At 41.0% G+C, this 13,250-nt stretch overlaps 1 non-coding gene across 1 annotated transcript; it reads right to left on the bottom strand.

Annotated features, from left to right (window-relative positions):
• Positions 1-8,892: 8,892 nt before the first annotated feature.
• Positions 8,893-8,999, bottom strand: LOC112090005. Its single transcript, XR_002901364.1, has one exon. It is a non-coding gene; the product is annotated as a small nucleolar RNA R71 (small nucleolar RNA).
• Positions 9,000-13,250: the final 4,251 nt, after the last annotated feature.

The raw sequence follows: 13,250 nt of genomic DNA, 5'->3' as shown, positions 1-13,250 counted from the left end.
GTTTTGTCCCAATGGGTTTTCCAAGAGAGGTTTTTAACGAGGCTTGGCCACATACTTCTTACCTCAGCCCATTGTCATCATTCGGCCCTCTTCTCTTCTTGTTTCAATTTGAATTTCCTTAGTGTTATTTCTATCTTCTTTCTATTCAAACTTGGTCTTTATGTGCATGAATTTTCGAGGCATGTCTCTTAAATTCTATGCTTGACCGAAATGACTCTTCTCCTTCTTCCCCCTTCTCTTTATATTCTGTACTTGACTCTTCATTCTATTTTCATCAAACTTCTTATTTCTAAAACTCTCTCTAGTTGTTTGATCCGAATAGTGTGTAATATCTATTCAACTTGATTCTTCTCTTGGTGTGTAATATCCTAGAAGAATTAAGAATCGAAAGTCTAAGGAACATCCGCAATCCTTAGAAGTTTCACTTCACCCCCATCGTTCAGATCATTCACCAAACCAAATCATCACTTCCGCATCACCAATTCAACCACACGAAGAGCATCAAGGGGCAGGACTCATTCATCACGATCAGGAGTCTATCACCCAACAACAAAGTCTCCAACATAACTCAGAGAATAAGGATCAAGAAGTGCAGAACCTGCTCCAGCAAATCCTCAAAGGTCAAGCAAGTGGTGCCATAGACTTCAACAAGAAAATGGCAGAGATTAACAACAAGGTGGACTGCACTTATTCTGATCTTCTAACTCAACTTTCAACCTTGGCTTCCAAAGTCAAGACTCTAGAGAACAACAAGGGCCACTGCAGTTCTCAAGCTCAAAGATCTTTACCAGGGACATCAATTGCACATCAAACAGAATACTGCAATGCAATCCTCTCAAATGATGAGAATTATGCTGCTGTCCAAGAAATTGAGGATCTTCTCCATAGCAATGTCTCAAGTGGAAAGTGCCTGACACAAGATGATGAGGACGCCATCATAGAGGAGCTTGACTTCCTGTTCTGTGATCTCAATGAGGACATTGAGAAAGAAGGTGGGGAGGCAGCTTCTGAGATTACTGAAAGAAAGGATCAGAGAATGGTTCAAGGAAGGACATCTGATGGAGTCTCTAGCACTGGTTCAACAAGGGTGAAACCCAAATCAATTCCCAAGCTAGGTAATCCAGGAAAGTTCTCCATCTCATGCTCTCTTGGAAGTTTGAAAGTGGACAATGCTTTATGTGATTCTGGATCAAGGATCAGTGTAATGTCTTTAGACATGGTGGAGAGACTAGGGATCAAGAGTCTTAAGTATCACCCCATGTCAATTACCTTTGGAGATTCATCCTCAAAGAAGCCATATGGAATCCTTGAAGACTACCCATTAAAGATTGGTGAATGCACAGTTCCAACTGATTTTGTAGTGATGAAAATGAAAAAAGACAAAAGAGCTACCTCTTCTGCTTGGAACTCCATTTCTGAACACCACAGGAGCAAGGATGGACTTTGATACTCAAAGAGTGGTGCTTACTAAGGTAGATGATGAAGTATCTTATCCCCTTAAACCTCCTCTTGCTGGATTTTGTGGGGTTATATCTGATGATTCTGATAAATTGAAACACTATGAGATGAAGTATGTGGGGAGTATTGGAACTATAGAAGAAGCTCAACCCCTTGCATCTGTTGAGAAGAAGAAAGAATCCTTAGTAGGACCTGATCTTGAGTTTGAAGGAGATTTCTTTAGTGATGATGAAGCTTGCTTGGAATCTTTTTCTCCTACACCAAGTGAGAAGGAGGTCAGCAGCAACAAAAGCAATGGTTCAGGGTCTCAAGACAAGAACCCAACAAGCACCAAATCATTCACTCTTGGGTCCTCTTCTCAAGTCTTAACTCTCACTCCATGGAAGTTCGATGGTGGAGCTGTGGAATACAAGGTTAAAGGCATTGGAGGATCAAAACCTTTTGCAAAAGTCAGGGCAATCCTCACACAAGAGCTCATAGACAAAGGGTCATCTGGTGTTCAAGAGCTGATGAACAAGGACCTAATGCTTGAATTCATGGACAAGACAAGGAGCATCAAAGCTCCTCCTCTCCCTCACTAAGTAAAGAGTATGAAAAGTCAAACTTAGTGACTTAAAACAAAGTGCTCTTGGGGGACACCCCAAGCTTATCCTTGTATATAATATTTTTAATCTTTTCTCTTCTTTTTCATGTTTTAGGATATTTTGATGGGTTTTGTGAAGTGTTTTCAGGTCTAAGGTGACTTAGGAATGCTGTGGTCCAAGGATAAAGTAAAAAGGAGTCTGTGAACAAGTTGAGGAATGACTTAAGGCATGAAAACTGGTGAGGCGCCTGGAGTGCTACATGGGTGTGCGAGTTGGACAAGGCCAAGTCCCATCTAGCACACCTGTTCTCAAATCACACCTACATGGGTGTGCGAGTCAGTTCTCCCCTGATTCAAGTAGCACACATGCTCGCAATTCACAGCTACTTGGGTGTGCGGGTTGGTGTCTTCTAGGACCATGTAGCAGCAGCTAAGAAGGCCAGAACTTTCAAGAAGCTTTATGTGCGACTTGGGTGTGCGAGTCGGTCCAAGACAAGTCCATGTCGCACAAGGGAGTACAGGCCAAGCTAAACCCAACTCCAGTAATGTCTAGCCTCACCTGGTGCAGCTACTCACTCCACCTTTGCGTAAAAACCACACCAGGTATCACTCCAAACACTTGTAAATGAGCATTCAGCATTTTTCATTTGTCATTTGCATTTTTGAATTTGATTTTCCCTCTTTCTCATGCTTTTATAACACAGGGGACTGTGTTATTTAAGTGTGGGGGATGGGCTTTGTGTTTACTAACCATGTTTTCTCTTGTTCTTATTTTGATTTGCATCTTGAGTCTGCATCTAGTGCATATAAAAACCAAAAAAATTGAAAAATAAAAAATTTTCGCAAAAAATGTTCATTCTAGTTGCATTTCACATTTTTAGGATTGAGTCTAGCTGCATCATATAGGTTTCATTGTGCATGGGAGTAATGATAGGTTATTTCCTTGAGAGTACATCACTTTGAGAATTTGGATTAAATATGCTTGTGAAATGATTTATGTGCTTGCAAGGCTTGAAATGATATGAATCTGAGAAGCAAGTTTGAATTGAACTCAACTCTAATAAGTGAAAACCTTGAACTTGACTTGAAAATATCTTATGGTGCATTGTCTGAATAAGCTTGTGGATAGCAATATACATATTTGAGCTAGAATCCTGATTTTACCATCCTCTTCCTTAGCTCAAACAGCTGAATACGCATATGGATCAGTTTTCCTCACCCTGAACCCATCCTCCCTTCAAGCCAAATGTTTGTGTGTGATTGAAAGGCCACCTTGGATCAAACTTAGCAGAAAGTGTTAGGTTAAGAGCGACAAGGGCTAGTCTCATTGAGTGTTAAGTTCCATCATCAAGGAGCTAAGTGTGGGGGAATACTTGATGGTGAGTGGAAAACGGAGGGATGAGTGGAAAAAGGAGAGTGGTGAGAACTAGGGGATAGAAAAAAGAAAAGAAATCAGTCTTGGAGTTTTGAGTCAAACAAAGTGAGCTCTAGTGTTTTGAAAAGAAAGAGTCTAGCCTCTAAGTGAAAGGAAAAGAAAAGAAGCCAAAGAGCTCAAATATTTTTAAAAAGAAAGAAAAAGAGGCTAGAGGTTACAAAAGAAAGTGAAAAAGAGCTTTGTAAAGTTTGAACTCCAAGACTTGAATGTGAAAATGAAAAGTGAGTCCCCTAGTGAGAGGAAAATGAGTGTAGAAAGTGAGGTTCTTGAGAGAGTGAGCAAGTGAGAAAGCTTTGAGTAGAGTGTGGGGTGGGATGAGTCCTTGCCCTTGTATGCATAGGTTGCTTTTTACCTTTAGCATTCTGCCAAAGTTTGATCATTTTATAGAGAGATCCCCTTGCTGCATTGAACCCACTCAGACATTGATGAGATCATTTTAATCTCATATCCTCTCCCTAGCCAAACCTGCTTGTTTACACATAGCATCATTTGATCCACTTGGTTGAAAGCTTAATGAATGTCAAAGAGTTGAGGAATAGGAGAACTTGGGGAGATTACTGTTGAGTTGATACATCAGAGTATGGTCTTGCATTGCATATTGAGCATGAATTTGAATTCTCTTAGTGGTCACTTCTCTCTTTCAAAGGAAATATGAACTCCCAATGCATTCAACCTCTTTCTGTCATTTGTTCCTTTTGCTTGAGGACAAGCAAAGGACAAGTGTGGGGGAGTTAATATATTCATAAATTGCATCATTTAGTGTACAGATTTAAGTCCAAATCATGTCTCATTTGAATACATTTTAGGTCTTTAGGCATTGTTTTAGGACTTTAGGGATTTCATTAGGTCCAAAAGAGTTTTTCATGGTTTGGAGTGTTAAACAGGTGCTTATGGAGCTTATTTGGAGTGGAGAATGTGATTCAGATGAAGAAATGGAGTTGAAATAATCAAAAATGGTGTAGAGGAGCAATTTTGAGGTTCTGGGCAAAATTCTGTACTGATGGTCGAGGATTCTCGGCCAAAATCCTTCCTGCGGGTAGTTCTCTTGGCAAAAAACACGTACTGGCGGTTAAGTTTCTCGGCCAAAAATCTCGGCTGCAGATACATCTCAGAAATCACGTTATCGGAAGGTCTTTCCGTCCGATTCAGCTCTCAAATTCTTCATGCAAGTTGTATATAATTGAGTCAAGAACCAAGAACAGTTCGAATCCGGGCATTTGGAGCACTGAGCTGAAATATATGGCTAACAGAAGACGAACATGTCTCGCCACCGTTTTAGACCGACCCGATGAGCTCCAAAGATTGCGAGGGACGATGCACTTCCAGACCGATTCAGTTTACAAGACCTTCATAAAGATTGAAGATATTTTAGTCCTATTTCCAGAACGTTTGAGATCATACAATTTGGAGCTATGAGCAATAAGATAACATTTTCGGAATGGACACATGTCTAGAAGCCAATTTGGACCCGTGCAATGCACGTCAAAGATCAACCCTCCAGGAACCCTTCCATCCCTTTGAAGCACTTGAACTCTTCATCAACAATCTAGATAATTGAGCTACCTTGCCACTGGAGTTTGAGTAAAGGCATTTGGACCAGTATTCCAGGAGTTATGATGCATCAAACGCGGAGTGCTCCGAAAAAATGAGAAATGATGCGACTTGGGTGTGCGACTTGATTAACTCGCACCCATGAATCTTCATACTCTGGAAACAATTTGAAACTTTAGAGTTGAGTGTAAGGAGTCTCTGAGCAAGGCAGAGACTTCCAGAATAAAATTTGACTAAGTCCACAATGCTGTGCGAGATAGGCCTGCGAGTTGGACATGAAGTGGAACCATGTAGCACATGTGTTCGCAGATTACACCGACTTGGGCCTGAGACTTGGGACTAAAGGAGGACAAACTCGCACACATATTATCTCCAGAATGCGTCTTGGTTATGCGAGTTGAAGAGAAGAAAGCCTGAACAGCACATACACTCGCAGTTTACACCTAGATAGGCATGCGGCTGGGGCTGAAGGATTTAAGGTGCACAAACCTGTTTCTATAGCTGTGCGACTTGGTCCTACGACTTGGGAAGCACCTGACCATGTCGCACACTTGAGACATGACCCATTTGAAGCCAGGTCAGTACCCAGTTTGTCGTGGGCTGACCCGGTCCGCAAGAGACACTATATATGCGTTTTAGGGTTTTTTTAAAGACTTAAGCTTTGTTTTCTCTTGTTTCTCTTGTCCCTTTTGTTAAAAAACGAGTTTGTTAAGAGATATCTCAAGGATTTAATCAATCTAAGTCTGTTTCTTATCATCTCATCTTCTTATCTTTGCTTCTAATCATGATTAACATCACCTCTTGCAAAGGAAATGGTGTGTTTATCATGATTAGTGAGTAGTCTTCTTTTAAGCTTCTAGGTGTGTAGATTATGGTGTTTAGATGTATACTAATGATTTTTTAAGCTTAGATTCTCTTCTCCTTTCCTTAGTTAGCTGATTCTAATGCTAGATCTCTCATTATAAGCTTGATCTAGAATTTAGGCATTTCTCCACCCACAAGGTGTTTGATGAAATGCCTGAATGAGCTAACTTAAGGGTTTATGCCTTTGTCATCATGGGAATGATTGTTAAATGCATGAATGACATATTAGAACTGTTTCTTAATACTCATTGATTCAGATTTCACAAATGATGATTTGGTTTGAAAATGGATTAGTGTAGAGGTTAGTGCCTTCATGAGAGGATTAATCTAGATTAGAGTTCTAAGTTAATTGGAATTTGAGATCATGTGATGCTTGCTTTATCTTTCTGTATAAGATTCAGTCTTTCTTAGCTCTTATTTTGATGCAAAAAGAGGTTGTCTGGTCATTTTAGACTTGGAACCTTATGCTTGTTGATTGTTTATTCATCTAATGGGAATTAGTCTTGAATTGGTAATTAACAAAGGGATTTTTGTAATGAGAATGAATTTGGAAGTCTAGAATAAAGAATTGCAAGTGTTGCATTTTTTGCTTAGCATTATGAATTCACATTTAAAGCACCCTGATCAATGATCACATCTAGAGGTTTAGTTTTCTCTTTATTTGAATTTGAGTGTTTGTTTAGTTTCTCTTGTTTGCTTGTTCTTAATTACTGCTTGTTCTTGTTTGTTATATATTTAAGATCACCTAATCACCAACCTATTTCTTTAGACTTGGATTAAGGATAGTTCCATATAGTCTTAGTGCCTAGATAATCTCCATTTGGATTGACCCTCAAGTGCTACAACACAAGAGGTTAATTGATCTTAGTAGGCTTAAAAAACCTACTATCAGTATTGCATGCCGGACTCCATATTCCTGAACCCCTCGACTACCAAGCACCTCGGCATTGTATGCCGAGGTCCCTTGTCACGAACCCAGATTCAAGAACAGGTTGACTCGGAGGATGCACGTGAAGATGGATTGAAGACTAGGGTTTATGCATGTTCTTGACGTGTTATTCATGGGATCTTCATCTTGATCTTTGCTCACGTGCACCCCTCGTCATCAAGACCTTGGCTTCACTCTCTCACACACTGTGGTGCTCACCCGACGACCCAAGAAGAGCGTTCAGTACGAGGTTTGTCCGGGGCTGACCCGTGACACTTACCCTTCACTATAAATATAATTTACGACCAGAAACCTAATCATCTTTAATCTTATCTTATTTCCTGCCTATTTTAGCTCTAAGAACTTGCCTCTTTTGTGAAACTTGATTTATCTTATCCGACATCTCGTTTTTACGTAAAAATCTTGTTCTTGTTCATCTCTTTTATTCACCAGCATCAAACTCCTAATCATGACCAGCTACACGTCTTGCAAAGGACTTAGTGAGCTCGTTATGATCAGTGAGTAGTCCATTTAAGAGGCGTTCAAAGGTAGATTAGGGTGTTTCCAAGTTAGATTAGTGAGTTTAGGGGTCTAAGCTTACATGTTTCATTCCTTAGCCAATCTTGTACTCTAAGCTGGATCCAAGCACATCAGTTGCGGTTCAGATCTGAGACTTTCTTTGCATAAAAGGTGTTTGAGGAAATGTCTGAACCAACCGGCTAAGGGTTTAAGAGTCTTTCATCGCGAGAGCGACAGTTTGTTCTCTTAAACAACTTATTGAACTGGATCCTAAAGCTGACTGATTCATGCTTCTCAAAAGGGATTTTGGTATGAAAGAGGATCAGTTTAGATGTTAAATACTTTCATGAGAAGATTACCATATTGTGAGTTCATGTTAAAAGAAAATGTTTGTTAATATGGATTCAGTAACTCGCTAGTTTAGCTTGGAGACACCCGAAATCCTTAATCCTGTCTAAAGCCTCTACCTTTATCATCTATTATCATCATCCGAACATTAGCTCATTAACTAGTTATCATTTGCATCTTCATCTAGTTTAAACACTATCGCTAGTTTCATTTTTAGGCTTATTTGCTTGTTAAGTAGATTAGATACCAAAAACTCTTGCTTGATCATTTTGACTTAAGATTACAAGTAACATAGATTAGTGCCTCTCCACAAGTTTGGTTTGATAACCCCTTGTACTACAAGACAGGGGATTGATAACCTCTACAAATAGTGAAAACTCTTAGTTATCAATTGGCGCCGTTGCCAACTTGTGGGAGCATTTGTCTCTTATTTGTTCTTGAGATCAAGACTTTACTTTATTTTGTTTTACTAACTCTTTTACAAGTTCTGGCTTTGCTTTCAGGTGTATCAAAACCAGATCTCGCAGCACAGAACCGCCTGTCCCTTACGATAACAACATCAACAGAATCGAAAGGAGAGCTCGCGAGAGAGAAAGGCACTTTGAAAGGCTTGGAATGGCAGAACAGCAAAGAATCGAGCAGCATGCTCAAGATGCCGAGCACCAGGCTCAGGCAAATCAAGCGCAGGCCGAGAGGAACGAGCAACAGGCCTACGTTAACCAACAACAGGCTCAAAGAAATGAAAGGTTTGCTCAGCAAAACCAACATCAAGCAAACCGAAATGAGCAGCAAGCCCATCATGTTCCTCCGCCTCCACCACAAGCTCAGAGACAACCTCCTCTGGTCTTTGTTGGAGAAAATGACCGAGCAAACGCGCATCAGTATAAGGCCGGGATTCAGGCACCACCTGTCCAAAACAACAACTTTGATGTTAAAGCTTCCCTGCTCAATATGGTGCAGAACACCAAGTTTCACGGTCTACCCGAAGAAGACCCTCTAGAGCATCGAGATCAATTTGATCGAGTTTGCGACCTGACGAAGATAAACAGCGTGTCAGAAGACAGTTTCCAGCTACGCCTGTTCCCATTCAGCCTCTGTGACAAAGCTCACCAATGGGAAAAGAACCTCCCAAGGGGTTCCATCCAAACGTGGGAACAGTGTAAATTGGCGTTCTTAGCAAAGTCCTTCTCCACTTCACGCACGGCCAAGCTGAGGAACCAAATATCTAGCTTCACACAACACACCAACGAGAGTTTTAGTGAAGCTTGGGAACGGTTCAGGAGCTATACCAACAATTGCCTGCACCACGGCTTCTCGAAGGCCTCCCTCCTAAGTACTCTATACCGAGGTGCCCTCCCCAAGATCAGAAACCAACTAGATACAGCCTCCAACGGAAATTTTCTTGGGAAAGAAATAAATGCGGCAATGGAACTAGTGGAGAACCTTGCAATGTCCAATGACACGTATGGCGAAGACTTTGATAGAGCAAACTGTTCCGAGGGATCTAGTAAAGAACAGCAAATGGAGAAGGATATAAGAGAGCTACAGAGCAAGCTTGACAAGGTCCTCATGGCTACACAGAAGCCAATACACTTTGTAGGCAAGTTTGATGAGCAAGGACCAAGCTTTGATAACGTCAACGAAGATGGTCTAACTCAAGAGGAGATAAACTACATAGGGAATCAACAAAGGTATCAGAGCTTTAACAACTTTGGGAACAATCCAAATCTCTCATACCAAAACCCAAATGTAGCTAATCATCAAGACCAAGTGTACTCTGCTCAACAACACCAATATAGATATGCTCCAAATGCTCCATTTCAGAACAGCTTTCAGCCCAAGCAACAATTCGGTGGGCAACAACAAAGGTACAGTCAGCAGAATCAACCGGCACAGAGCAACAACTTCAGCAGCCAACAGCAGCAGCACAAGTTTCCACCAGAGCTCAATCCGCAGCCGATGGGGAATCCGCAACAAAATCAGGGAACGGCTCAGAATCAGATGGGTCCTGACTTCTGTGGGCTTCTACAGCAGCTTTTACAAGGTCAGCAACGAGTTGAGAGCCAGCACGCAACAATGCAACAAGATATCCAGGAGCTTAAGCAGAATCAAGCTTCTACAACTTCAAGAGGTCCGGCTTTACCAGGTAAACCGGAGCCTAACCCCAAGGAGTATGTGAACGCCATCACATTGAGGAGTGGAAAAGAATTACAAGCTCCAGCACCTAAGACAAAGCTCATTGAGGAAAATGAGCAAATTGGTGGGGACGCAGCCTCAGATGATGCGCAAGAAGAAGAGATTTTGGAGAAAGAACCGATCAAAGACAAAGGTAAAGAGGTGGAGAAAACACCTGAGCTTGAAAAGCCATACGTTCCACCACCACCCTATCAGCCCAAGATACCATTTCCAGGGCGTTTCAAGAAGCAAATCCTAGAGAAAGCTTAGTGGTCTTTAAGAAGCATTTGGAGGATACACAAATAACCTTACCTATCATAGATGCTTTCTTAGCTATACCTCAGCTCGGAAAGTTTCTTAAAGATGCTATTCTCAACAAGACAAAGGAGCTCCAGGGTATGGTGATATTGAGTCACGAATGCAGCGCCATCATTCAAAGGAGGTCTATACCAAGAAAGCTATCCGATCCGGGCAGCTTTACTTTACCGTGTGCAATAGGTCACTTGAAGTTCTCAAATTGCTTGTTTGATCTAGGAACTTCTGTGAGCTTAATGCCCTACACGGTGGCCAAGAGATTGGGGTTTAAAAGCTATAAGCCGGCCAAGATCTCCCTTGTATTAGCTGATAGATCGGTAAAATTACTGGTGGGTTTGCTTGAAGACCTGCCTTTGAAAATTCGTGAAATAGAGATCCCCACTTATTTTATAGTTCTTGAGATGGATAAGGAGCCTGTTGATCCCATCATCTTAGGAAGATCGTTCTTAGCTACAGCAGGAGCGATCATCGACGTGAGATGAGGCATGATCGAGCTGCACATCGGTTCCGAGACTATGAAATTTGACGAGAAGGAAATGTGAAGAAACCGACCATTGGAGGTCAGGTTTTCTATGTGGAAACCATGGAGGAGTGATATACTCATATTTTTTCATGTTTAGGATTGCATTTTTGTCCAAATATTGAGTCTCATGCATACATTTAGGTAGTTTTACATATATATGTCTTTGCTTTTGTCTTTAGTTAGGAATTCCATTAGGTCCTAGAGTGTCCTGCATTTTTGGAGTGTTCTCAGGTCATTTGGAGACTTTTGGGAGCAACTTGGAGCTGGGATCATGGAGGAACCCTCACCTGTGTACAGCAACTCGGACAGATGGTTTGGTGCAGACAAAACCCTCTATTTGATCGCGTGGGACGAAGGACTTGCAATGAGATTCAACCTCCGGTGTCTGCATAAAGAATCAAAAAGAATGAGTCTAGTTTCTGGAACACTTAGAATCAGACGATTTGGAGCCGTTAACTGGGAGATATTGCCATCGGAAGGAACACATGTCTCGCGGCCCGATCAGGTCTTATGCGATGCGCCTCAAAGAACCGGTGTAACGGAGCCCTTGCAGACGTCACCCGAACCCAAACCCTTCCCCAAAGTTCGAGATATTTGAGTTTTCTTTCCAATTCAGTTAAAATCATGCCATTTCGAGCCATATCCTTGAAGTTACTCTCCCCTCAATGCAAAGTGGTCTGAGAAGGCTTAGGTTGTGCGATACGGTACTGCGACTTGATTAACTCGCACCCATGAATGTTCAACGCTCTGGAAACAAGTTGAGAGTTTAGAGATGAGTGTAAGAAGACTCTGAGCAAGGTAGAGACTTCCAGAATCAAATTTGAGTAAGTCCACAATGCTGTGCGAGATAGACCTGCGAGTTGGACATGAAGTGGAACCATGTAGCACATGTGTTCGCAAATTACACCGACTTGGGCATGCGACTTGGGCAAGGAAGTGACCGTCTTTCACACATATTATCTCCATAATGCGTCTTGGTAGTGCGAGTTGAAGAGAAGGAAGCCTGAGCAGCACAAACATTCGCTGTTTACACCTAGATAGGCATGCAGCTGAGGCTGAGGGATTTATGGCGCACAAGGCTGCTTCTATAGCTGTGCGACTTGGGCCTGCGACTTGGGAAGCACCTGACCATGTCGCACCAGCCACCAGACCCAACTGAGCCGGGTCAGTACCCAGTTTGTCCTGGGCTGATCCGGTCCATTAGCACTTAGTATATATAGCTTTTTGGAGAAAATCCTAAAAATCTTATAATCTACTTAGTTTTCTCTCTAGTTTTTTTTTCCTTTTTAGTGTAAAACGTTTTTGATTAAGAGATATCTGAAGGGATTTGATCATTCCAAGTCTGTTTCTTATCATCTCATCATCTCATTTCTGCTTCTAATCATGATTAACATCATCTCTTGCAAAAGATTAGATGTGTTCTTCATGATAGTGAGTAGTCATTTTTTAAGCTTCTAGGTGTGTAGATTAGGGTGCTTAGATGTTTGATTTATGATGTTTAGGGACTAGATTCTCATTTCATTTCCTTAGTTAGCTGTTCCTAATGCTAGATCTTTGCACATCACTCTGGTCTAGAGCTTAGGCAAATCTCCACTCACAAGGTGTTTGATGAAATGCCTGAATGAAAGCTAACTAAGGGTTTATGCATTAATGCCATGGGAATGTTTGTTAATTGCATAAATGACATATTAGAACTGTTTCTTAATGCTCATTACTTCATATTTCACAAATGGGAATTTGGTTTGAAAGTGGATTAGTGTAGAGATTAATGCCTTCATGAGAGGATTAGTCTAGATTAGAGTTCTAAGTTGAAATGTTTGAGATCATGTGATTACTTGCTATGTCTTTTTGTGTAAGATTCAGTCTTCTTGGTTGAGACATTGTTTGGTCACTTATTAGGCTTGATGCATTATGCTTGTTGATTGCTTGATTATATCTAATGGTTGTTAGACTTGATTAAGTGATTAGCAAAGGGATTATTGTCATGGGAATGAATTAATCTGCTTTTGAAGTCTAGACTAAAGAGTAACTTGCATTGCATTATTGTTCTTAGCATCATGAATTGATATCTACAGCACCCTAATCAATGATCACATCTAGAGGTTTATCTTTTATCATTTGCTTTATCACCACATTCTTGTTTAGTTTGCTTGCTTTGTTTAGTTCATTCATCATTGCTTGTTTGTTCCTTGTTTATATTTTCACTTGTTACTTGTCACCAAATCTTTCTTGTTTCACTTGACTTAAGAACTTGTCACATAAAACACACATTTGGATTGACACCCCTTATACTACTTTGATAAGGGGATTGATAACCCATCTAAGACCTGAAAAATCTTAGTTATCAATTGGCGCCGTTGCCATGTTGTGTGGACATTGTTAGCATTAGTTTCTGATATAGTTTTTGAGATCAAGTTTCTTTTGTTTTACTGATCACCTTTCAAGCTCTATCTTTGTTTTCAGGTTTATGATCACAAGAAGCCAAGCCAGAAGACAAAGAGAAAGAGCTGTTCACTTGGAGAGGTTAGGAATGGATCAGCAAGTTGGGAAT

The sequence above is a fragment of the Eutrema salsugineum genome, unplaced genomic scaffold (assembly GCF_000478725.1).
Source record: "Eutrema salsugineum unplaced genomic scaffold, Eutsalg1_0 scaffold_11, whole genome shotgun sequence".
In the NCBI taxonomy this organism is placed as follows: domain Eukaryota; kingdom Viridiplantae; phylum Streptophyta; class Magnoliopsida; order Brassicales; family Brassicaceae; genus Eutrema; species Eutrema salsugineum.
The sequence above is the reverse complement of the archived record's forward strand: the minus strand, read 5'-3'. Positions and strand labels throughout refer to the sequence as shown.